This window comes from Natrix helvetica, assembly GCF_964273705.1.
Source record: "Natrix helvetica genome assembly, chromosome: 2".
Classification (NCBI taxonomy): domain Eukaryota; kingdom Metazoa; phylum Chordata; class Lepidosauria; order Squamata; family Natricidae; genus Natrix; species Natrix helvetica.
Genome location: NC_138552.1, coordinates 54,405,343 through 54,432,850, shown reverse-complemented (window position 1 = coordinate 54,432,850; position 27,508 = coordinate 54,405,343). Strand labels below are relative to the sequence as shown.

The window sequence follows — 27,508 nt, the reverse complement described above, 5'->3', positions numbered from 1 at the left end:
TTTACTGACTTATTTACATTACCACTGATTTTGATATTGAATCATCCTGGATTCACAAGCCCCGGAATTATTAGTTGATATTACAAAATATGCCATGCTATATATTATTCTATTCCTTTATTAATAAGAATATGATACATCACCTAGAACAATTGTGAGACAAAAATTATGTATATAAAGCAATACATAGAGTTTTCAAATTTGCATGCAGCCCTGACACCAGATCTTCCTCCAGATAGTTGTCTCCCTTTGACTAACCTGTTTTACACGATTACATTGAAGATAAAATTGTGAAAGTTGAAATGTTTTTGTTTTTTGACACCATGTTGAACCACTGCATCTGGTTAATATGAATGCATAATTTCTCCTCCAAAATGGTTCTAAAGTTAAGCATATTTAACTGTAACACATGATTAGAGTTTGATGGCCATAATTGCATGCTGCTACACATGAATGATTTTCTATTTTTTATTTTTTATTTAGAACTTTAATTTCAAAAGTGGTTGTTAGAATCTACTGATGGATCTGCTTCTCTATTTGAAGCCTGATTATTTGTCAGTGTCAAAATTCCGTTAGTGTTCTTGCTCAGTGTGGTGAGGGTCATCCAAAGATTAACCTTAGAAATGACAAAGCAGGTCAAGGCCAGACATACTAGAGTGGTGGCCATGATCATCCATGGGAGGTGAGGTGAGATGGGTAATGATCACATGTCCCTCTGGAATGAGCTGCCCCCGGAGCTTCGCATAATCCCTGACCTCCGGTCCTTCCGACGCGCCCTAAAAAGTTGGCTTTTCCAGCAAGCCGGCCTGGCCTGTTAATTTTAACTCATTTTTAAATGTATTGTCTTATAAATTCGGTTTGGTTTTTTTGGATATGGATTTAATTTTTTTTTAACTTTTGGGATGTGTGTTTTTTAATGTTGTATGCCGCCCTGAGTCCTTTTGGAGAAGGGCAGCATATAAATCCAAACAAACAAACAAACAATAACATCATCCCCTATTAGAAATGACTTCTTTACCTGCATCAGATGTGGAAGTGTGTAATGATATCATTGGACTGCGGTGGTGCAGTGGTTAGAGTGCAGTACTGCAGGCTACTTCTGCTGCCTGCGGTTCAGCAGTTCAAATCTCACTGGCTCAAGGTTGACTCAGCCTTCCAACTTGCCGAGGTGGGTAAAATGATGACCCAAATTGTTGTGAGCAATATGGTGACTCTATAAATCACTTAGAGAGGGCTGTAAAGCACTGTGAAGCTGTATATAAGGCTAAGTGCTATTGGCATGATGATGCCATTGTGCAGATTTTATTTATTAATCAAATTTACATAGCCACCCATCTCATAAGAGGTTACTCTGGGTAGTATATAACAATCAATAAAAGCAATGCACATATTTAAAGCAAAACAAATATTAAAAATACAAAAAGCAATATTGAAATAAAGAGAAAAGTAAACAATTTATAAGTCACAAACAGAGAGAGAATGAGTGCATCCAGGCTCAATAGAGGAGCCATCTCAACTTTCCAGTTCCTGGTCATTTGTGAAGATATCGTTTTAGCATCCTCAGGGTTTCCTGATGCACACTTGCACACATATCAACCAGACAGAAAGGTTGAATGTATAGTGTGGAGTGAACATAGATATCTTTAGGCACTCTTGGAAGAAACAAAGAAAATAACAGAGCACTGCTTTGTCTTATTCATAGGTCTTGAAACTCTTCTCAAACTTTTTTTATCCTATCTTTATTGTGTTCATAAATAACTCAAGGCAGCAAACATACTTAATACTCTTTCCTCTTATTTTCCTCACAATAACTCTGTGAGGTGGATTGGGCTGAGAGAGAATGACTGGTCCAAAGTCATCCAGTCATTCAAGCCTCAAAGGGACCAGAAAACACAGTCTCTCACCAAACCTGGAGGAAATTGACTATCTAGACCCGCGCCAGTCCGGTTTCCAGCCCGGGCACAGCACGGAGACGGCCTTGGTCGCGTTGGTGGATGATCTCTGGAGGGCCAGGGATGGGGGTTGTTCCTCCATCCTGGTCCTATTAGATCTCTCAGTGGCTTTTGATACCATCGACCATGGTATCCTACTGCGCCGTCTGGAGGGGTTGGGGGTGAGGGGCACCGTTTTGCAGTGCTTCTGCTCCTACCTCTCCGGCCGGACGCAATGTGTGTTGGCAGGGGAGCAGAGATCGACCCTAAGGCCGCTCACTTGTGGGGTGCCGCAGGGATCGGTCCTCTCGCCTCTCCTGTTCAACGCATATATGAAGCCGCTGGGTGAGATCATTCGTGGTTTCGGGGTCGAATACCATCTGTACGCTGATGATATGCAGCTGTACATTTCCACCCCGAACCACCCCAACGAGGCCGTCGAAGTGATGTCCCGGTGCTTGGAAGCTGTATGGGTCTGGATGGGAAGCAACAGACTCAAACTCAACCCCTCCAAGACGGAGTGGCTGTGGCTACTGGTGCCCCGGTTCAACCAGTGGGTTCCATTGCTGGCCATTGGGGGCAAGCAACTGGCCCCCATGGAGTGGGCGCGCAATTTGGGTGTCCTCCTGGATGCCCGGCTGTCGATGGATGACCATGTGGCAGCCGTGGCGAGGGGGGCGTTCCATAAGGTTCACCTGGTGCGCCAATTGCGTCCCCTATTGGACCGGGACGCCGTTTGCACAGTCACTCATGCGCTGGTGACATCCCGTCTGGACTACTGCAATGCTCTCTACATGGGGCTCCCCTTGAGATGCACCCGAAGACTGCAGCTGGTCCAGAATGCGGCCGCGCGGGCAATCACGGGGAGTACTAAGAGTATTAAGCACCTCTCCTGCGCGAGCTGCACTGGCTACCTGTGGTTTTTCGGGTGCGTTTCAAGGTGCTGATTACCATCTTTAAAGCGCTCTATGACTCAGGACCCAGTTACCTGCGGGATCACATCCTACCCCATACATCCCTGCGACCAATTCGCTCTCACAGGGAGGGACTCCTCTGGGTACCGTCCACTAAGCAATGCCAGCGGGCAGTGCCCAGGAGTAGGGCCTTCTCTGTGATGGGCCCAACCCTCTGGAATGACCTCCCCGCCGATATTAGAACCACCACTGATCTCCGCTCCTTCCGCAAGAAACTCAAGACCCACCTGTTCCAATTAGCTGGCCTGGCCCAATTATAGTCCTATTTTTCAATCCTCCTGGCAGTTATTTTAAATTTTGGGGGTAGATTTTATTGTTGTTTTAATTTTATTATTATTGTACAGTTTTTTATGTAACTCGTTTTTACCTGGTTTGATGTCTCCTCTATGTATATGGTGTTTTAACTTTTGACTGTACACCGCCCTGGGTCCCTTCGGGGAGAGGGAGCGGTTTATAAATTTAAATAATAATAATAATAATAATAATAATAATAATAATAATAATAATAATAATAATACAATATCTCCAGTTTTCCTACCACTTGTAAAGACTAACCATATATTTTGACATCTGATGGTCATGCCTGCATGCCACGCTGCAGCTGAATGATTTTCTATTTTTTTATTTTTAATTTAAAACTTGAATGTCAAAAGCGGTTGTTGGAATCTACTGATGGATCTCTATGTTTAAACCTGGCAGGTTCTTCAGTTCAACGGGATGCCTCTGCGAATAATGACAGAAACAGTAAACAGTGTTGGAAGGGACCTTGGAGGTCATCTAGTGCAACCCCTTGTTCAACACCGACCTTTCTGATCGACAAGCTCAGTGTCTTAGCCACTGAGCCACCGAGTCAGTGAGGTTCAAATTAGAACAAGAAGGGGCAGAGAAGAAGAGACCCGTCTAACTTTGAAAAAGTCAATGCGTCCGACATGCAAAGGTAACCATAGAAAGCAAACAAGACAACTTAATTGTTTGTTTCTCTAAGGGAAGGAGCTAAACTCAGAATTAATTTGGCTCCGCTCGTGAAGCAATCCGTTTGCTCTGCTTAATCCTGGCAATTAAATAAGTTTTCTCAGACACAATAAACATGTAAATCAGCTGCGGAGTGAGGGGCACGTTGGAAGGAAACGGGAAAAACAAGAATGGGAAGCGGGGCAAGGTGGCATCTTTCCCCTTGCGTTGAGCCTCCTTGACCGCTAGGGGCACAGACGATAGGACTTTCCGAAGGAGCCGCTTCAGATAAACGGCAGGCAATCGGTTTCCTTGGCGGGAGGGGCTGGGATGCTGAAGGGATTAATTTATTGCTGCTGCTGCTGTTCCTGCTGTTCACTGGGCTGATTGGCTCCGAGGCAAAGACGGATTAACCCAGCCAGTAGCTTTTAGACTGAGAGTTGGTGTATACGGTGGGGAGGGATGTCCGGGGGGGGGGGGGGGGAGGGAAGAAAGGCGTGGGAAGGTCCAGACAGATATGGCAGAGATCCCCATGAAAAGATTGCGACTCGATGGCCATTCGGGGACGCATTTGATTAGCATTCTCCACGCACGCAACTGTCTGCGTATAGCCGGTAGGGCTGGCACGTCCACCAATGCTGTCATTTGCCTGCGAGGGCAATGCTTACCCTGCGCCGGTCAGCATCGCCAGGAGTATCGGCTGAGACCGAGAACTTAAGCCAAAGGACGGTCTCGGTCCGGCACATCGGCTCCTCGTTACGTGATGAGCCCATCCTGTTCCTTAAGGGCGGGGGGGGGGGAGGGAAGACGTCCTGGGAGCAGAGCAGCACGTTTTCGCATTCGCGTTAAGGCTTCGGTCAAGAGTTGGACCATTCATTGTAAAGCGCCAAACTTCTGTCGAATTGATTATTAAAGCATCACTGGCGTAGCGTCCCCTTCTGGCAAAAGCGGCGAATTGCAAGAGGCAAAATTACTATTTCTCTCCCTTGGCGGTAGGACTGTCGTGGTTACGTAGGATGAAAATACACGAGTTGTGCGCTGCGCGCTGATGATCTCTGATAGTTTGGAATTGCGCGTGGCCGGACGGGAAGAGGTTGCGACAGAAAGTCTTCCTTACTGCATCTCGAGTTTTTCAGCGACTTTCAGTTGGAGTTTTGTCGTCCGCTGATCTTTCGCTGGGCAGGGACAAGGTCCGGCAGTTTCCCTCGGCGAACTTCTTCGCAGACCCAATTGAGTTAACCTCTTTTTTGTTTGTTTGCTTTTATTCCTTTGTTGACACGCTATCGCGTTGAGCCGCTAAAAGTCTTGATACAGGAAAGAAAGAAGAAGTTGAATCACTACGGCACGGTCAGATAAGGGAAGAAAATTAATTTGTAACGGCTATGGGCCAGTTTTCTAAGATTATTAGTGCTTCTTCCTTGTCAATAGATTTTTTTTAAAAGACAATGGCTGTGCGCACACGCACGCACCGATGTCCCAGGGATGCTTCTGAGCTCAAAAGCTCTTGGTCGGGTTGAATGCGAAAGGGTCAGCCAAAGTATTATAATTCCAGAGGAGATCCTTATATCGTGAAGTCTTGCACTCCCATACTGGTAAGTGATCTATGGCAGGCAAGGAAAAACCAGTTCATGTGCATGCGTGGGATGCTTAAAGTATATGAAATTGCAGAGGCGTTAGTCCTCTATTAAACTTAAATAACTACGATGCGATTGTCATTGCTTTAATTCTACACGTGCCTCTTGCGCTTTGTTCTTTCGGATGATTTCTTCAATCTTCGGTACGGTATAGTGCGGTTGTTTGGAAACATCTTTTCTCTTTTTCTTCATTCAAACTCTTCTTTACAGTTGTTTAATTTAATTTAAAATAACACCGTTTTCTAAAAACCCAGAGCTTTAAATTTTCCATTAAACAAACTTATTCCAAGAGCGTGGGATATATAGGTAGCAATTTATCACCCTTTCGTTTCTGTTTCGTATGTGCGACGTCGGCGGGGAGGATGAACTAATTCTGAAAGAGATCTGACAGTGCCCACAGCTCACACATACCTCCCACCCACGCACCACAACTAACCCACTCTGTCGCCCAATCGGCATACATTCATTCATGCGCAGAAGTGGGTGTAGGTGAAAATAATTATTGGGCCGGTCCGTTTCCACGGAATCCAGCCCGGGATTTGACTCCACCTCCAGCCAAGCTGCTTTCCAGTGACAGAAAGTGTTGGGACGGAGTCTGGCGGGGAGAAGAGGCAGGGCAGAGATCGAAAGAGAGAGGGAAAGAGGCGCTGCTCCGAAGTCATCCACAAACACCTTTCAATGACCAAGAGAGCTTGGGAAAAGCGCACTTTCCTGCCGGCGCACGAGCGAGGCTACTTCCCTTGGAAGAGTTTCCACGAAGCGATCTCGCCAGCCGAGATCACTTTTGGGGAAGGGGAAAATAAGACAACGAGAGGACTTTCCAGATCCATCGGAAGGGGACTTACTGGAGTGGAAATCAGAGTGGCCTTTGGACGAGGAGTAATCGAAGAGCCCGTATCTTATCCCCACACCTACCCTTTCCCCCTCCCCCCCTCCTCTAGTAGAGATGAACACAGCGCGTTCGCCTTCCCCAAACTAGTTCGGGTCCTAAGCTTCTCTCCCCCGTTCTCCGTTTTCCCAAGAAGCCCCCCCGCGTAATAATGACAAAGGATTGCAAAGGCGAGAGTGGATCGAGTTTCGCTGAGCGATCCCCTTAACTGGATTACTAAATGGGACGCTCCATCAGCTAGTCTTCTTTAAGGCTCCAAATACATGCACCGACGAGGTACGTGAACTCTTCTCCCGCGCCGTTTGTCTGCGCCTAAGGGATCCACGCGGGGCATTGTTCGGGAGTCGGGGAAGGTTGCGCGGCGAGGAGCTTTGCGAAGTCCTGCAAGGCTGCAGTAGAATGAGGAGCAAGTGGCGGCGGCGGCTTATCCAGGAAGGCGAAAGCTGTATGTGGAGGCCACTTGTCCCACCGGCCCTCGTGCTGGGCGCCTCTTTTTAAAGATTATGTTGCCGGTGGGATGGAGGAAGAGAACGGTTGCCACGCTCTTCTTTGCCCCAACCGCCTGCGCTGCGGTATTGCTCGGGGAAACGTTCTCCCTTTCCCTCCCCCCACCCGCCGAAGTCCTTTCTATTTTTTTGCAGCTTGGGGCCACTTTGCCCCGCTGGCTGCCCGGGTGGCGGGGAGGGGGGCGGCTGCTCCACCGAAGCAGCGGCAAGCGCGCACAATGCGCTCCCGGTGGGAAGCGCCGTCGTCGCCTTTCTGCCCAGGCGCTGCCCATCCCTTGACACGAGGTTTCCTTGGGGGGCTTAGCTGGGCGTGGAGTCTTTGTTTCCGAGACAATGTGGGCAGGAGAAGGCGGCTGCGGGGCAGGTTGGCTTGCTTTTGCTGAAGGCGGGGAACTTGAGGCTCTTCTCCTATGAGCCAACGCCTCTCCGCCTTCTTGGACGCTCTGTTTAGTGCCCACCCTGGTCTCTGGGGTGCTGGTGTCGACTGGCGCTGCCGCCGCCCGCCTCTGGCTTTGTTTGCAAGGCAGGAGCTTGGGATTGGCGCAAACTCGGAGCTCCTCTACCTTCTAAGAGGAGCGGGGTGTGGGTGTGCGTGCGAGGGGCTGTCACTCTTCTACCCTCGGGAGACCCAAGGGGCTAATCTGAGGCAAAGGGAATGGAAGTGGGGTCTTAAGTGGAAGTGTCAGGAAAGGGAACGGCTGGTAGCTCAGCGCCTGTCAGCTCTCGCGCGGTGCAAGGCTCTCCTTGCCGCCACTCCTTCCTTCCCTCGGCTTCTGTTGCTGGGGCAAAAGGGGGGTCGCCCGGCTGGGCTACTGTTGTCACACGCAGACGCTCCGCGAACTCCGCTGAAGGGAGAGTTAATTGGGTTATTGGGCCACATGTTGGCTTACTTCCTGCCTTGGGAAGTAGAGACTGGATGTGAGGCGGGGCTCGCGTTTCGTTAGCATTTCCATATCGCCGCCGCTGCTGTTTTCTCTTCCCCCACCGCCAATCCTTCCCTCCCTCCCCGAAGTCCCACAGCGGAGGACTTCGCAGCTCCGGGTCTGGAAGCAGAAGAGTTATCTGGGCGGCTCGGATCCCTCCAAGTGGTGTGGGAAGGATAACTTAGGAGCGGGGTGGGAGAAGCGAACAGCTTTGAAGGAGGTGTGGTTGGGGGCGATTAGGAGAGATCCTTCCATTGGACAAAGAATGGAAACGAGGAGCACAGAAGAGCGATTCGGTGCTCAGGTAAATAGGGTTGGGGAAAGAGCACAGTTGTGAGAAAGAACTAAAGGAGGAGATGGCGGAGAAAGCAACAATTACGAAGTGGGCCTCTGGGAAAGGAATTGTTTAGTTTGCGTGAATATTCAGTAGACAGGGCAGGCTGATCTAAAGGCGAAGGAAGAGAGGGAGGGGTCTCTCGGTATGTGTGTGTGTGTGAATATCTGTATGTATATCTATAAATGCACCTTGCATTTCGCCACTTTAAGATTCGTTTAACAGAAATAGAAGTTTATCAGGGATACAAGAAACAACCTATCTACTCAATCACTGGATTGAATTTTGCAACATCATTTGGAATAATAATAAAGGGTGTGTCTTTAACCATATGCAGAGCGACTTTCCATGACCCCTGGAACAATTGGTCAAACACCTCATTGGACACTAGTGAACAGGAAACCCAGAACAGAAAACAAAACAAAACAAAACAAAAAAGCCTTCCTGTGCATCTGTGAACCTCATTGGTTCTTTCTTCATTGAATCCCACAAGAGAACAGAATATACTAAGGAATTGAGGGGCAGAGTTGTGATTCCCTCCCTTCCTTAATAAAGGATGGGGCTGCACCAAAAGTCTAATGGGAGAAAGGATTAATGGAAACAAATTACCAATGCACTGGGAAAGTGCAATTCTAACTGCCCTCACTTTTTTCCAAAGCTACCAAGATTCTTTCAAAGAAATCTGTCCATGCCATACCAACCACTATCTTAAGCCAGTAGGAGACGAAATTGATTCTGAGGGCAGAAGATGGTGCTGTTAAGAAGAATTTAGGTTGTGTTTGTGTATTGTGTCAGTATGAACAGTTTTTGAGAGTTTTTTCTATTAAATGGCCTGGCTGTGATTTTTTACATGAGTTAAAGGTTTCATCTCCCATGAATTGTTCCCCCTGCCTGCTGGTCTTTTGGAGAAATGGAAAGGAACTTGGAGTGGATGCAGGGGAGGGGTCTTCTTGGAGAGAGGGATCCCCTTGGGGGATGAATGGGAGACTGGGAAAACAATTTCTCTTCCTGTGCTCAAGTAGCCCAAATGCAGTGTGGGCTATGGATTTTAGATTTTTAAAAATGCATTTGGATATTATCAGAAAGTTTTAGTGAAATGTTTGGGAAAATACATTTGTAGTGTTCAGTGTTTTGCACAGAATATTGTTTTGGAAAACAATTTTTAAAAAAGTGAAAATCTGTAGGATTAAGTAATTAAGTTGTGGGTTTGGCATTATTGTTTTTCATATGTATTCATAGTTTTATAAATCAATCCATCTTTTTTTGTTGGGGGAAATGAGTGGATGAGTTTATAATTGTATTTGAAAAGCCCCAGACTTATGTCAAATTAATCACCAGTTTAAATATTGTTAGCAGGGACCAATATTTGGTTATGCACAACATTGTAAGAGTAAAATGAACTTTAGGTAATTATAAACATATCTTGAAACTAACCACAAATACTATGTAACTTCAGAACGAAAGTTAAATATTGTCTTAAAATTAAATAAAAATGCCAACATTCTTTCTCCAACTATTATTCTTTTATGTCATTATTTGTCCTTCTGAAAACACTGTGGTCTTTGCCCTCATACAGTGTTATTAAAATACGTTTATAGCTTTTGGTACAAATGAATCCTGCTGGTTAACATAATCTGACAATGAACCAGAAAAATATGGATCTATAAATCTTTACAATGTTTTAAAAGAATTAACTAAATGGGTGTGTGTGTACACATAAAAGCATACATACCCCCACAGACATGCAAACATGTATGGGGGATGCTTTTCAAGTGATATTTCTCTAAAAGAAATATAGAATATTTTTCATTGGAGCACTGATTGCTCCTAAGAAAGTTTAAAAGCAAGAGTCAGGGTCTTCTGGGTAAGGATTAAGGAAGCATACAGATCATTATTCTTTAATGTTTTCTATTTATGAAAATCTCTTCCAAAATAGCTTAATATAGACTCTTGAGGGGAGAACATCCTGCCAGTAAAAACTGAAACATGAAGGGCGGGGAAGGAAATATAATAGAAGATAGTTGGTTCCATTGTTTTATGCAACAAATCAAAGAAGATCTGAACCATGTGTAAAAAGAACCTAATGTCCACATATGTTGCTCATGCTTTCCATCATAAAAAAATGTTTATTTTTTCCCCCTAATGATTAAAGAGATGTACTTCATGTTCTAATCCACTGTTCCTGAATGGGAAATAACTGGCAGGAGAGGAATAAAGAACAGGTCTACCAAAAATCCCCAGCTGTTTTAATACTAACAGAAATAGATGGTATGTTTCACACAGGATATATAATTGGAACAGTTGAAGTTATGCCTGTTGTATTCTGGAGAAAAAAAGGCAGCAGGAGTTAAAGGCAAGGGGCTGCTTTCATTGATTTTTTTTAAAAGAGAAAATTAATGACCTGTGATAAATTCAAAAGAAAACTCTGTTCATTAAAAGGAAGTGGGCAGTTCAAGTAAAGTTGTAAAGTTGTAAAGTTATTTTCGTCTTTGGGAAAGGAAGGAGGAAAGGTGTTACTTCAGCAAGAGTATGAAGAACCTTACATAAATGCAACAGGAAAGCAATCACATGGTTTCCTACAATAGAGGATATAAAAGAAATTCATTTGAACTCCCCTAATACATATATTACATATTACATCATACAAAAATACACTGTTATGCCACAGACAAACTCCGTAAACAAGTACTTACTATTCTGAAAAGTTAAAGGATAAGTTTGGTATAGTAGTGGAATTTTGAAGGTATTATTGTAAGATTTAAATTCTTGAGACAAATTATATATGGAAAAAGAGAAACAAAATATTGTATTCTCTTCAAGACAGATAATAAGTAATGGATTTAATCTTTCAAAGACTAAAACATGTGAGATTGAAGAATATTATAAACAGGAGAATGGCTACATTGAAATCAGTGGGATCATCTGCATGTAATAAAACAGAATTCACAGAACTCAGGATTTAGGGCAAGAATAGGAAACCCCTGGTTTCCCCCAGCATCTCTTGCCTGCTTAGAGCCGTGAGGGAATCATGTCCCAGAGGCAACGCAAGGATAACTTTGTGGATTCTTTGATCTTGAACTAATATTCAAAAAGTATGCTACTGTGAACTAGTAAGGGATGGCTAGAATCCCTGTTTCACACATTACCGTAAGCCATAATGTATTTTATTATCAGTTTAGCGTGATGTGTAAATCATTCATTTTGATTTATATATGAACCTTCTGTTATGGTTTGTTAAAAAATTATGGCTTAGTGTTTAGTGTGAAAGCATTAAAATTATGTTAAATAAAGCTTGTTTGTTTTGGACTATAATTTAGCATATAGCTCAAAGCAAAGTTACTGTTGCCTTGTTATCTACTTTCTAGAATATTGATAGTTTTTTTTTTTCAGAATATGGAATGTTTTACTCACTATGACTGTTTCATGGCACTACCCAACATATGTCAAAGCAAAGACTTATTTCCTACCTAAAATGTGTTTAAGGTATAGCTCAGTCTAAGAGAGGGGAAAAAAACCTAACAATAGAAAGTGGTAACCTCCTCAGTTGTCAATCTGTCTCTTGATTTTCACCTTTTCCAACATTTTTTCCCATTGCAGCATAACAAGTTGGAAGCTAGTCTTTCTTCTGCAATGTCTATAATTGGTGGGTCATGAAATGCTTTCAGTAATTAATTAATTACATTTCAAAGCAAAGATAGGTAAGAGATATGCTGCGATCAACTCACCTGACAAAGATACAGCTGCCTGTGGGTTTGCAGCTGCTGCTTTAACCTATGGTTGCAACATGATTATTAACAACAGGAATCAAATTTGTAATACTAGAACCTGTAGCCTTCTGGAGTCTAACCTATAATCCTGTTTCACTGTTCTTAGAGTTACAGTGTTTTCTGTTCAAGACTTACTTGACTAGTCTTTAGCTAATTTTTCACCTCTTCCCAGGAACCCTAAAGTCAACAAATCCTTGCTAGTTATCTGTATGACTTGTAATCTATATGACACTCTGCAAAATGAACAGTTTGAGTCATTTCCCTAAGTAATTTGCCATTAAGTTATTAGCTCCAAGTTTAAATGAATTTGGTGAGTTTTTAGATCAACCATGCATTCATTATGGTAGTATGAACTGTCTGCTTGAATGTGGGCTCAAAGTATGATATTGTATAGTTGCTGTTTAGCCATTAACCTTTATAGATTATTTTGGACTTTTTTGGCATTAACCTCAACTGTGTGAAATTTCTTTTGCTTAATAATATGCCCTCACAGTACATGATTATAGTGCATCTTTGTGTCAACAATGAAGACGAAAAGCCATCCATGCATTGCTTTGTCATTCTGAAAATTTGACATGATAAAAGTTTGGTTTCTTTTATTTAGAAATTGGCTTTGAATAAATACATCAAAGTTTGATGGCCACTAATGCTGTTTATATAACTGAATTGATTATCTTACTCTTCATAAAGTAATCCAGTAAAATAACCAGATTTAAGGTGAAGTATACAGTCAATTTCACTGATGCTCAATTGTCTTAAATCCAAGAACTTTGTCAAATTGTGCTGGAAGAAAGGTCAGCAGTTCTTAATTATAAGATCAGGAATTTGGTCTCAAATGATGAATTAATATCTCAGTTTTTCTGGTGGGCTTCTAAAATTGAAAGTCTAATAATCCCAGAATGGAAAGGACAGATTGGTGTAATCCTCAATTTAAAAAATTTGCTGATTTTTTAAAATTCATTCATTCTAGATGACTGTGATTTTCCATTGGGTTATTGAACCAGTATAATGTAGTTATTAATAGAGTTTTAGTATAATGTATAGTATAGTTATCACCTTAGAGACCAAGATGTCTCTACCAATTATATACAAAATAATTGCAAAATATTTTTGTTTAATAATTATTTAAACCGCACCTTTGGGCTATCATTATAAAAGTAACAGCTTCAATCTATTAAAGCTTCAATCTATCACTAGATTAAAGCAGTGGACCATTTTTTTTACTAGTACCTCCATACCAAATACTGTGGTTGCTGCCTCACATGATCTTTTAATGAAAAAGCATTTGGGAAACTCTTTAACAGGGAGGCAGTTACAGCTCAGATAGTGTCATCCCATCTGACGTTATCCTGGGATTCTGAAACTTGCTGTGGAAAACTGAAAATAAAACCTGTGAGATATTCAGACTGTCAGAGGATAGTTACAGGCTTGGGAGTTACATGCTGAGGAGAAATTTCCTGACTGTTAGAACAATTAATCAGTGGAACAGCTTGCCTCCAGAAGTTGTGAATGCCCCAACACTGGAAGTCTTTAAGAAGATGTTGGATAGCCATCTGTCTGAAACGGTATAGGGTTTCCTGCCTAGGCAGGAGGTTGGATTAGAAGACCTCCAAGGTCCCTTCCAACTCTAATATTGTATTGTATTGTATTGTATTGTATTGTATTGTATTGTATGTATATCAAATCTACAATCTAGAAATCTTGGTATGGTGCATTAGTAAAAGCTACTAATTAAGAACCAGAACAAGAACTGGAAGCAAGAAAATACAGATACATATATCTGTATATAAGAACAAGCATACATTATGTATGAGCAAATACATGTAAAAATACATGTAAAAATAATCAGAAATTAAATTTCCAAATAGTCAGTTTTTGTATTTTAAATTTAACTCAAGCAAAAGTTTAATCAGAAGTATTGTAGGCACTTTCGAACTCTGCTTGACAGGCACATAGCGTATCAGTTCATTGGAAAATGGCACAACAATTTAATTTTCTTGAAATCTTGAAACAATTTTGTTAGATTGGGTAATGGATAGGCACACACAGGCTTAACAGTAACAACAGCTTTTTATTAAGTACAACAAGTGAGAACAATCCAGCGAAGGTTGAGTCTGACAGCAGCCCTTTTATAGGGAGCTGTCAGACCCTTCAACCAATAGGATTAAACCTCTGTTCCCGCCGGAACAGAGGACCTTGGTGGAAACCACTGTACTTAGAGCCAGTATCTAACAAATTTCACATGGAATGTTACCACTATGCATTTCTTTGTTGTACCGAATAACATAATTTCTCCTTCCTCACCCCTCAATTCATGGTCTATTTAAAACAAAATCCAAAACTAACTGTGTGCAGACTGAAAAAGAAATGGAAAATGATGAGCCAGCTATAAACAGAACTGACAGTTGTTGTGTCTCAAGAGAAGAGACATGTGGCAACTCACTGAATTCAGTACTGACCTTTCCTTTTAAGAGTATTTTTAATAGTAACTATTCCTATATACAGGGATTCAGTGCAGTGACTTGGAATTTACTTGGTCTTCCCAATTCTGTTCTGTAGCTATGAAGCAAAACTTGTGTAGGAAGGAATCTGTCGTACCCTATAGAAATGTGTGGTGTTTTTATTTCTATTGGCATGTCAGTCTGAGGAGTCCAGAATTATTTTAAAAAGTTTATGCTTGTATCTATGTGCAACTATCACCCAATAGATTAGGCATGTCCAACCCACAGCTTGGACAGGTAATAATGCGATCCCATAAGATCGTAAATATTTAACATTACTATGTGATTTATATACATTAAGTATATTATATATTTTATATGTGGCCCAAGACAATTCCTCTTCACTCAATGGGTTCAGAGAAGCCAAAAGATTGGACAAGCATGCTATAGATTTTGGTTTTGGCTGCCTTCAGTGGAAACTGACTACTTTGGGGAAACAGGATAAAAGAAAATCCTGGTATTTTTATTGCAGGGATTCAGCCAGTCAGGGGCAAGGCTATACTATTTTGTAGGATGAAATTGTGATTATCATATTGATTATGTCCTTTAAAAATAGGATTTGTTCTATGCATAATCCATGATTGCTGGTGGGCATGACACAAAACTTTCCAGCAATTAAAATGAACACTGTTTTGCAGCTACTGTAAGGGAAAGTATTGTTTTTGTCTTTGTAATAAAATAATTAAAGGTTATACCTTGACACCAGAAATCTCAATTTTCCTCTCCAAATGTCACATTTCACGAAACTGTGTATCTCTTCATTGCTTGCGTCTTGATTATGCCTTTTGAAACATTTTTTCACAGGAGGCACCTTCTAAGGAAGAGAGAAATAAGGAAGGACATAATTTGTTACAACTTAATCATATATCTGCGTATAGACAATTTTTATTGATTGCTATCAAAATCATCAGCTTAATGCCAGTTTGACAGGAATCTATGCTAATTCCACTGTCATTCTTAAATTATAGTTTGGCTTGACACTGTCCTTGGCCTCTTCATCTATTAATCATGGAACCTGTTTCCTTATTCAGTTGCCATAGTTTCAGTGCCTCTGATAGTGTTGGGGTGCCTTGGGAAAGGCTGAAGAGATACTAAGACTTGCAAGTCTTGTAGTTCTGGCAGTTGTGTGGCTCTGAAAACACAGAAAACACCTTCTAACATAATTCAGCATTGGATTAAAAGAGGCAACTTCTGGATAAGTCTCTCTGGACCTTGTTATATGCACAGCCAGCAGATATTTACTTCAAGATCTGCTTCCTTTCAGTTCAAAAGACAATTGTTGCTTTAATGGACTCCAAGAAGAGGAAAGATTTTTTTAAAAATCAGTGGTGTTAATGAATATTTGGATAAATGGGTTTACCAGGTGATCTCAGTAATTGATTTCAGAAGGTTTTATGATTATTTACACATGATGGGGCCTCATTATTTGATACAGCAAATTTTAAGCTCATTTAAACTATTTTCGTTTGGTTGCCATCTGTGGCCTTTTCATTTGTCAAAGTTGAAAGAAAACTGAACTTCGGATATCCCAAGATATTATAGTAATTGGAAAGATCCTTTGGTCCATCCATCTTTTCATACTTTCTGCGCATTCATTTCCGATTTATGAGCTACCTGAAACTTAGACACCATCTTATAAAGCAAGTGATGTTTTAGATGTAGGAAGATCAATCTGGAGGGGTAACCCCAAGATACCAGTAGTAATTCCTGCACCTTTTAAAACGATGATGAATTTTTGATTTTAGCTCAAATGCTTTTTCTAAAATTTCATTTATTTTGAAAGAAGTGCTGATTAACAGTATTACAGAGCCATGGGGGTGCAATGGTTGAAATGCAGTATTGCAGGCTAATTATGCTGACTGCAGTTCGATTTTGACCGGTTCAAGGTTGATTCAGCCTTCCATCCTTCCGAGGTCAGTAAAATGAATTTTGTTGGGGGCAATATGCTGAGTCTATAAACAGCTTAGAGAGGTTTGTAAAACTCTTGTGACTGACCTGAGAAGAACAGCATTCATGCCCAGCAGAGTTGGCAAAATATGCTGTCAAGCCTGATCCTGCTGAACTCCAATTCCTATCACACCTTGACAACATAGCCAATAGTGAGACTGCCATCCAACAATATATATGGTGAGCCATCCATAATCCACCATATAGTACAAAGTAGTTCAAAATAGTTGATGGCATCCTCTTTTTGACAGCAAAGGGGATGAGTACTTGAAAGATTAATAATTATACTCACTGCTTTCTTTCACCACTTCTCCCTGTGAGTTCATTTTTCCTCGCTGAATTTCAGTAATAGAGGTGATTTTGGTTGGTTGAAAATTATATGGGAGAGACTAGCTATGGAGAAAGAAACAGCAGGTCAAGGAAGTGTTCGCTCGCATTTCTCTTAATGTTGTTAGAGTTGGATTTTTACCTTTTTATGTATTGGAGCCATTATAAGTTTTAACACATGGAAATTCTGCAAACGAAATTTGTCTGGCTATTACCAACTAGGCTTCATTTTCTTTTTTCTGCATAGTAAATATTAAAAGTGCACTCCTGTATGTTAAAGCAGTGCAGAATTTCAGATGAGAATGTGGAAAGCTGTTGCAGAACGTGCAGGAGCATGCATTTAATACCTATAAGCAACTCTGTAAAGTAAATATAAATTTTCCCAGAATTACATAGCAGCTTTACAATGCCAAAAAAAGAAATAACTATTTTTAAAAAATTCAATTAATTACTTAATATATGCATCTCTGTGTGCTCCAAAATCTTTGCATTTTAATCTGAAGGTCTGCACAGTTGATTTAATGCCTAATCTGAAGTTACTCCAGTTCATTCAATAAAATTAAGTGTTATCAACTACCGTATCTGTAAGGTTGAATCTTAAAACCGTATGAAATGTTTGTGTGAATTGTAATATTGTTTGAAAGCTATATATCGTTTTCTCAGGTGTAAAGTAAAGGATTTGCTTTTCACTTGGTTGAAATGAACGTATGAACAGGTTTTCATCTAACTATATACTTATCCAAAAGACCAAAATCTGACAAATACTTAGTTATACTGCAACATTGCATGACTGCAATAACATTATGCTATGGGACTGGGAAACTCCCATTCACATTTGTAATTATTGAAAGCCTGAAAATGATTAAACATCTTTGTTTACTGCAACATTAAGTGCAGTTAAATGAATCTGCCTTTCCCCATTGACTTTGCTTGTCAGAAAGTTGCAAAAGAGGGATCGTAGGATACTGCAAACGTCGTAACTATAAACCAGTTGCCAAGCATCTGAATTTTGATCATGTGACCATGGGGATGCTGCAACAGTTGTAAGTGTGAAAAACTCTTAAGTCACTTTTTCAGAGCTGCTGTAATTTCAAACTACACGAATGGTTGTAAGTCAAAGACTACGTGTATTACTACCCATCACCTTTAGTACAATACTTACATAATACATATATAGTATTTTAACTTTGTTTACTGTCATTAGCGGTTTAGATCGAAGAAATATTTTTGCTTTAAGAAAATCATTGCTTTTGAACACACACTTGTTAATGAAAGCAGTGTTTTGATGCGCAATTCTAAAAAATACATGTCTGACATCTTTACAGTATTCTCAAGGGATAGTTTGCTTCAAAGACCAAGTATTTATTACAAGTAAAATTACCTATCAGTAAAAATTGCTTTCTGTAGAGCAATTATTCAAAAATGGTTCTTTTTACTTAGTTTAAATAGGATCTTCTGCATCAAAAACAAGGCAAATATCTCTTTTAAATGTACTGAACAATTTCTGATTCTGTGCTTGTTTTCTGCAATAAAAATGTGTGGGAGGGATTTTTGTGGGGGGAGATGAAAGGAGCTCTGAGCAAACTAGATAAATGAGTAATAAAATGCCGTTAAAGTTTAAGAAGGGGGAAGTGCCCTAATACTCACTGGCTTATTTTGAGAATATGGATTAATTATTCCTGACAAAGATTGAATCATCTCTCATTTAGGTTGGATAATGTGTAACTGTAACTGTAACGGAAACAATATCTTGAAGTTTATTTATAATTTGAGAAATAACTTTCTTAAGAAATTAAGTGGTTCATTACATTAAAACCATTCAAATCACTGCTTGTATTCATCCTAAGTAATGAAAAGAACAAATTAAACATTTACTACTTACAAGTAATAAACCTTTGTACTTTAGACTCATTCAACCATGTAAATGAGAGATAACCTCAATAAATTTGATTTAATATTTATGGCTCACTTTTCTAGGAAAATGACTAGAACATAATTCCAGAAGAATTGTCTGGGTAAACTGATTTTTAATAGAAATACAATCATACTTTTTTCCTACTTCATAAAATTTGAACAAAAGGAGGAAACAGCTTTAATTTTAATTAAGTAGTAATGTAAAATGTTTTGAAGCCCTTTTTGTCTATTATTATGACTTTTAAAGAGAAAAAGGGAACCTTTGCATATATTGAGTATCTAAACTCAAATTTGCCACAGTGATATTATATTAATGGGAATACTATAGGGAAGCAATTTATGAATCAACTAAAAATTATTACTCCTGATAGTTCTGGGTGTAAAAGAACTCAGGGAAAAGGGAAGAAACAACATTAAAGGAAATCTATAATCTACATTTGTCAATATGCAAATTTGTAGCGGAGAATTCAGTATTTCTGTCATAATCATTATTTTGGCCAAAAGCTAAGTTTAAAATGATGCCAGATCTGTGTTTTTCATTGTAAGGGTTGAAGGATGAATTCTTTCTAGCAATAGCTGTTATGTAAACTTTTACAGTAATTTTATCTTCAAGGTGTTTCCTTTTTATTTTAATGAACAGAAGTTCAGCATATTTGACTACACTGCTTTTATTTCTTTAGAAGAAACATGTAAGGGTGTTATTGTCCCAACCTTTCACCTTGATTGGCACATAAAACCAGGACATTCTGCCAAGTTATCTTCTCTAACTGGAAAAGGTTGTTGTTCTTTTCTTTTAAAAACAGATTCCAGATTCCATTATTAAGTAACTGAAGTGCATTCTGAAGGTTGAATGAGATTACTCACAGAACCTTTGGATTACTTGCTCTGGATATAAAACTCCGGGAAGGAAAAGGAAGGACTAATAATGTACCCTTCCTGTTTTTCCTTTGTCTTGCTCAAAATATCATTTTTATACTACCCAGTTTAGAAGAGTATATAATTTCTGAGTATAAAGGTTATAAATTCATTTAGCAGAGGAGATAGGGAAATTTGGTGAACCAGAGAGAGAGAGACAAATACCCTGAAAAAAATCATAAACTCTTTAAAAATTTTACTTCAGAAAAAAACATTTATATCTATATTTTTATGTACATACTATTTGTCAAAGAGATGAGAGAACAGTGGAAAATACTTTGTTAAATTTGTTCAAAGAAGGGATTTGTTTAGATTTTGTTTATTAAAGCAGTAAAACTTTTTATAAATGAAATTGCATTCCTAGTCTCAAGCCATATTACTTCATATTTAGCTAGTGGTTTAAAACTGTATTTGACAAATATTTTACAAAAAGTTATTTTTATCTGTTTTTGTGGGAGAAGTGCTGAAGGTGACATCATTTCCAAAAATATAAATAGCACCCAACACAAGTATTGTTGGTGCTGAAAAAAAGAATTACCTCAAGGTAGCTTTTTTATGTGTGTCATGGTGCTGAAAATTAATGTGCCTTTTATAGGAAGAGAACGCTATAGTGTTTATGAATCTTTATATCAGTTGCAAGGATTTAAACCATTATATGTGATGACTATAATATTTAGGTATATTATCTGTAACTTTCAAAAGATATGCAGTATGAATTTAGGAAAATATGGGACAGGGCATAAAATAAATCCATTGATGTAATATTACCATTTTTTTTATACTAGGATTGGACATACAAATATTAGGAAGCATTCTAGTATTAATTAGGTTCCATATCAAATTGCACTAAGTCATAATATGGTTTGTTTGGTTTTGGCATAGAGTGCTTGGAAAATGTAGCAAATTTTCTAGGTGGTGCAGTGGTTAGAATGCAGTACTACTTCAGCTGACTGCTAGCTGCAATTCGGCAGTTCAGATCTCACCAGCTCAAGGTTGACTCAGCCTTCCATCCTTCCGAGATGGGTAAAATGAGGACCCAAATTGTTGGGGGCAATATGCTGACTCTGTAAACCGCTTAGAGAGGACTGTAAAAGCACAATGAATTGATATATACGTTTAAAGTGCTACTGTTAAATTGTGGCACGGTAAGCAGGGAGTTTTACCTCCAAGTATTATATACAGAATCTTCTTTGTGTGTCCCTTTTCTGAGATATCACCTATCAAATTTGTCTTTGAAAAAAACCTCCAGTGCTTTTTAAATGTTTTGATATGAGATTCAGCCTGGGTACTTTGATAGATTATGATAAATAGCATTACAAAAATTATTGAAAACCTTAAATAGGATGTACTTTATATGTGATAAATCGGTATGTGTTAGTTCTCCAAGGACATTTACCTGCTAAGCAGTATGCAAGATAAGTAAAGTGGCCTCATCCCTGAACAGATATGAAGGCACCTTTCAGTAGCAGTCAAAGAAAGATGGAGCTTTACATCACCCAAGGTGGACAACTTTTATCTTTACTTTCATAAAAGCAATTATTTTGCAGTAGGGCTAATTAAATTCAGTGAGATCTACTTCTGAGTAAATATATATAGATTTGAATTGTCAATTATGTTGCTTCCTCGGGGAAATAGAAGTTGCAGTCCTAGTACTCTTTGAAATTTCTCTTGGCATGAATAGACTTGAATGGGTTTTGCTGTATCGCAATCTTAAATTAAGATTAATTTAAGAAGGAAGAAGGGAGTCGTATTATGATTTTAGCAATATTTTTCTAAGTTCATAACTATTCAAAAATGACTTGAGGTAATTTAAAATTGAGAATTTATTTATAATGTAGTTTTTTTTTCTGCTTTAGGATTTTAAAGTGTCCAATCCTATTGAATGTCTTTTCCTGCTGAAATTTAACTTGTTGACTGGTGTAATATAAAGTGCCAAGGAAACAACCATCTAGATAATGTTTATCTAATTATATGGTGTTACTTGTTGAAAGTCCAGGATTTAAGGCAAGGAGGGGGATCTATTTTTCTTTCTCCCGTCTGCCCTCTTGTGATAACTGGTTTCATTGCCATTTCTTTTGCAAGCTAGATGCTTAAGAATATAATTATTTTTAAAAAGCCCTGTGCATATAGTATTTTTTAAAGCTTATTATTTTTGAAATGCATATTTATGATGTTTATATTGAAAGAAGAAAGCCTTTTACAACCCTTTAGTCCAGAATGGTTGGTTATGCATTTTGAGATGCACAAAGTAAGTCTCAGTATTTTATTTAAATTGAAATTGTTCATCAACACACTTTTGCTGCAATCTGGTGGTCATTCTGATTTTTCCAGCCAGATCTGGTAGCTCTAACACATCTAGGGGTCTCTTCAAATCTGGATTTGAAGATTGGCAAGGAAAATATGTAGTCAAATGTCTATTAAGCCTTGATGCCACCGGATAATCCTAAACTTCCAGAATGTGTTATGCGTGTAATGAAAAGGAAACTCTGACATTTTACAAGTAGTTCTCAACTTACAACCATTCATCTAGTGTTCAAAGTTACAATGGCACTGAAAAAAGTGTCTTATAACCAGTTTTCACACTTGTGATTTCATAGATGAGTGATGGGGAAACTTTTTTGTACTCACGTGCCGACCTGCATGTCAGAAATGACACGCAAAGCCATCCCACAAGGAACCCACGGCCTCGCTGTCCTTCGCTCATACGGGACCACCAAAACATGGAAGAGCAGTGGTCTATCTCACATGCACGCACTGGCACCCAAATTTCCAGTTTCCGACGTGGGCCCAACAAACAGCTGGACATCACGCATGTGCGCAGTGTAAACCCAGAAGTTCGGGTTTTGGCACTCCCAGCTGGCCAGCTCATGTGTGCATGCACAGGAATGTGGAAGAGGAGCCGGCAAGGCCACTCGTTCCTCATGGGATGGTTTTGTGTGCTGTTTCCAGCACGCATGCCATAGGTTTGCCTCCACTGCCATAGGTCACATGATCAAAATTTGGCCACTTGGCAACTGGCATGTATATATGAATGTTGCAATGTTTCAGGGCCATGTGATCACCTTTTGTGTCCTTCTAGCAAACAAATAAAGCCAGGTTCACTGAACAACTATGCTACTAACTTAACTACAGTAATTTCATTTAACAATTATGGCAAGACAGATTATAAAATGGCACAAAATTCACTTGACAACTGTCTTGCTTAGCAAAGAAAACTTTGGATTTGCAGTCGTAAATTGAGGGCTACCTGCATATATTTAAATATCTGTGCAAATTGCTAATTTTATAGATTTTACATTTATTTCAATATCAAATTATTAGTCAAAGGCCCTAATAAACATCCATCTATTCATAATATCACAACGGTATATGATTAGTATTACAAATTAAAGTTTTTTTCTGTTCACGCCTAGAAGGTTATTTGAAGATTTTCCTTTAATTTCTCTATATGCATTTGGAAGTTTACTATTCAACTTTCTATCAACCCCACATGTTCTGTTATCCTGGTCTACACCAAGTACCTGGGTCTGCATCTGTTTGTGAAAAATCTTCATTCAGTCCTTTTACCTGCCTAGAAACCAGACTTTCAAGTCAAGCATTTCATTTGTTTACATTTGAAAGATGTGTTAATTAATAATCTCAGCACATGAGAAAGCTTAAGAACAGTAATTATGCAGTCTGAAACATGTCCCAGTGCCAACAAAAGCCTTTATAACCATTGACTCTGTAGCCCTAGGCAACACGGCTCTTGCCCTGTTGTTAACATCACTAGACTAGAAATAGGATGTGAACAACATCTTATCTAGATAAGGGTTGACAGAAGACAGGCTTCATGAAATGTATGAAATTTAAAATAAACACTTTGGATTACTAGCTTCCCAACTATGAGTCCAAAGTCTTTTCTAATACAGTTTTATGATTGCTGGGAACAACGGTAACAAAAAGATTTGCTTTGCCCGCAGCGATCCCAGTGTATGGTATTTTTAGTAGAAAAGATAAGTACCAGTAAATGAAAAATATCTTTGTCAATAATGCTGGAGAACTGCTTCCAACTGAGCTCTCAAATCTCCTTCCAAAAATGCCAGTTTTGTTTCATCATTAATGATTTTCCAAAAACTATTAAGAAGCCTATTGTTTTAAAATAGGGTGCTTCGATATAACGTAATTAGTTTTTTTCTTTTGCTTTGAGAATATTTTAAAGCTTTCCTCATTGTTCCATTGTACTTCCGGCTGCTTTTCTGTTTCAATGTGTAATATTAATTTTTAAACTTGAAAGTTGTATTTAAACAAGTGAGGCAAAAGCCATCTCTATTAATTACTATGGTCCTGGAATTTGTGCCTATTTTTTATGGATCAATGACTGCTTGTTTTCTAAACAGCATGCCAGGGGTTCATTCTAAAATAATGGCGGAGTTATAAATGACAGCATTATTCAATACCCATGACATTTATTTCATTTGCGTAATGCTGATTCAGTGGGCAATATGGTAATGGATACCTTCTCCCAGTTAATCCATGAAAATGATGTTTTATCATATGTATGTTCATAATCCCAAAAAACCTTCTGCATTATTAATATTTTAGATGCTTTCTTTCCAGCTGGGGAAACCTTCAATACCTATCAGCTTTAAGAAAAAGTTAACATAATCTATGGTGATGATAATGTTATCCATTCAGTCATGTCTGACTCTTGGCAATTCTGTGGGCCAGATCTCTCCACATTTTCCAATTTTGCAGTACTTTGAGTTGTTTTATATTCTGTCTTAGATGATGTCCAACCACCGTGTCCTTTGATGGCCTGGTTTATTTTTTCCTTTTACCACTAATGCTTCCAACCATAATTGCTTTCTCCAGTGAACTCCCCTATATGACATGGACAAAATAAGTTTTGTGATTTTGCCTTCCAGTTACATGTTTGGTGTTATGCACTCCAGTACTTGCTTGTTAGTCACCTTTGCTGTCCAAGGAATACACAGGAACCTTCTCCAGCACCACAACTCAAACAAGTCCATTTTCTTCCTGCCTTGTCTTGCTTTTTTAAGGTCCAATTTTCACAACAATAGGTCGCTACAGGAAATACAATAGAGCAAACTAACCTGCATTTGGTTGACAGGCTGATATCCTTGCTTTACCATATTTGGCTCATGTTCCTCATTGCTTACGACATAGTGCAATCTGACATTTTATTTCTGAGCTGCATTCAGTGCTTTGAGTGATCTGTGACCCTAGCAAATTCTTCCACACATTCTATCTCTAACCCAATCTATAGGAAAGGTTAATTCTATCTAATAATGTAGGTTACAATTAATTTGGAGCATTTATTGTTGAACATCCTCTTAGCATTTTGTGTGAACAGCTTTTCACAGTTTGCAATAGCAGGGTTTATTTCTTTGTGTATGGCACATAACGAAAATATAGCATTTGTGTTTTGTAAACCTAGGTTTAATGTTTGTATGAACTTAGCTGTAATATTTACATACTGAAGGCAGCATAAAGGAAGTTTTCCCTTTGAATTGGAATAATTCTATAGGCTTGTAGCTGACATATGTACATTGATATGATTAATAGTCCTATGATGTGCTTTGTACTTATTACAGTAACATATTCTTTGTAGAACACAGCAAGAGAAATATGTTTGTGACTCTTTAAACCATTCCTGATCTTTTTTCTGGATCATAAGGGCTGCTTATGAATTGCTCCATTTACCATCCCATATGCTTTGAAGTACTTTCCATCTTCCAACCAAAGTGTTGCACAATTATGATTTCCCCTTCATGGTCATTCCACTGCACCATCCTGGTTATAATGCAGTATCGCAGGCTAATTCTGCCCACAGAAAGAAGTTCAATCCAGACAGGCTCAAGGTTAACTCATCCTTCCATCCTTCTGAGTTTGGTAAAATGCAAACCCAGATTGTTGAGGACAATATACTAACATTGTAAACTGTGCAGAGTGCTGGAAAGCATTATGAGGCAATATATCAGTCTATGTACTATTGCTATTGGAACCAGCACTATGTACTATTGCTATTAGAACCAGCACTCATAAAGAGATAATGGCATAGATAGAACTTAAGTTTCTAGTGTTTCTGAATATTATTAACTTTTTAATTATGGCTCTCATTTACATACTAGATACTTTACTATGATCACAGTTTGATCAAAATGTCTGGGTTTCAATAACTCTGGTAAAACGAATTGAAAATGCTTATTTTCTTGAACTATTTAAGTTAGACTACAGTTAGCATATTAAATGTCCTTTTCTTGGTGGTTTTCTTTGAAGGAATGGAAAAGATTTAATTTTTGCTGAGTTTTATTTCTCTAGAGCCTGAAGGCTTCTTGAAAAGTTGGAGCTCTTATCTGTAGCTGTTTGGAAAATGACGTAAGAGACAGCTAGAAGGAATCTTTGAATTCTAGAGATGCTCATTTTGTAAAAGATTCAACTTATGTTGTGTCCATTTGCTTCCCGGTATATTATGGGTAATTTATGGGAGTCTATAAGGCTAGAAACAGGAAGACTATGAGTGGGTCTCTCGTAGCCCTAGGAAGCAGGTTCTGGCAAACTACTTCTGGTATCTTGTCAAGAACACTGTAGGCAATCTCCAGGAGTCAACACTGACTTGAAAGCACAAAAAAACAATGGGAGGAACATATTCCAAATAGTTCATGAACTAAATGCAAACAAATGTACCTATTTATTAACTTGCATATTATTGCTATAAAAAGGTAAAGGTTCCCTTGCACATATGTGCTAGTCGTTCCTGACTCTAGGGGGCAGTGCTCATCTCTGTTTCAAAGCCAAAGAGCCAGCGCTGTCCGAAGACATCTCAGTGGTCATGTGACCGGCATGACTAAAGGCCAAAGGTGCATGGAATGCTGTTACCTTCCCACCAAAGCTGGTTCCTATTTTTTTCTACTTATATTTTTACATGCTTTTGAACTGCTAGGTTGGCAGAAGCTGGGACAAGTAACAGGAACTCACTCCGTTATGTGGCGCTAGGGATTCAAATCACCAAACTGCTGTTTCTGATTGACAAGCTCTATGTTTTAGCCACTGAGCCACCGAGTCCCATTATTATTGCTATAAATCAGTTAATTTGAGATTTATTGGAAGTTTCATTTAACACTAGGCTTATACATACTATGTAGCAGTATGTGAAAGTTGAATTTATCTTTGGAATGTTATTCTTGTTAGAACTTTATAATTAGAAAAGCACTTATGCTAAATTTTCTTCCATTTTGCTGTAAATAATTTGAAAGATGCATGGATCCATTCTCTACCTTTTATGTAGAAGAATTTTAGAATAACTGAAAAGCTTTTTTGAGCCCGTACAACCAACACACTGAGATATTTATTCCATGAGTCTTGAAAGGCAATACCTAAATATTAAAAAAAAACCACCTTGCATGCTTAATTTCCTGATCTTTTGTTACTCAAGCTTCCTGTATTTTAGCAAAAGCATTATTTCGGTCTTCTAGAAGTTTGGGCAAGGTGATTTTACTGCAGTAAGACAAAGTTTTTGAGGGCATATCTAAGGCTATCTGGGTCCTTGAGATAATGGCTGCATCACCTGCATAAAACTGAAGAGGAACTAGTGGATGGAAGGTTGGATCTGATAATTCTTCACTAATGAGTTGATGCTTATAAGTTAAATAGAGAGAGAGAGCTAAAATACATACCTGCCTAACTCCCCTGGGAAAAGGGAATGTGTCTGAAATTAGACCTTGTGGATCAAATCATATTCTGATGTTAAAGAGTTTAGATATAACTTCCAGATTAGGAACTATATCTTCAATTGAGTGCCCATCTATCTTCTTAGTTGAATGTTTTATAAAAATTAAATTCTGCTTTGATTGTCAACTTGCAAAACACTTAACAGTAGTCTTACTAAAATCACATATTGATGACAGTAGTAATTTTTCCCAACTTTTGTAAATTAAAATGAAAAATATATTCACTACAGCACCTAAAATGAAAAAAATGCTATGGATGCAT

General features: G+C 39.0%; 1 protein-coding gene across 6 annotated transcripts in view; it reads left to right on the top strand.

Annotated features, from left to right (window-relative positions):
* Positions 1 to 4,863: 4,863 nt before the first annotated feature.
* The window catches only part of SEMA6A (semaphorin 6A), a 177,316-nt gene continuing 154,671 nt past the window's right edge, over positions 4,864 to 27,508 (top strand). For 4 of the 6 annotated variants that reach the window (XM_081943598.1, XM_081943596.1, XM_081943597.1 and 1 more), the window contains exon 1: positions 6,102 to 6,655. The gene's annotated coding sequence lies outside the window, so the exon portion shown is untranslated. Of the gene's footprint in view, positions 5,449 to 6,101; positions 6,656 to 7,889; positions 8,113 to 27,508 lie in introns of those variants that run through there. The other 2 variants (XM_081943595.1, XM_081943594.1) reach the window with 2 other exon arrangements.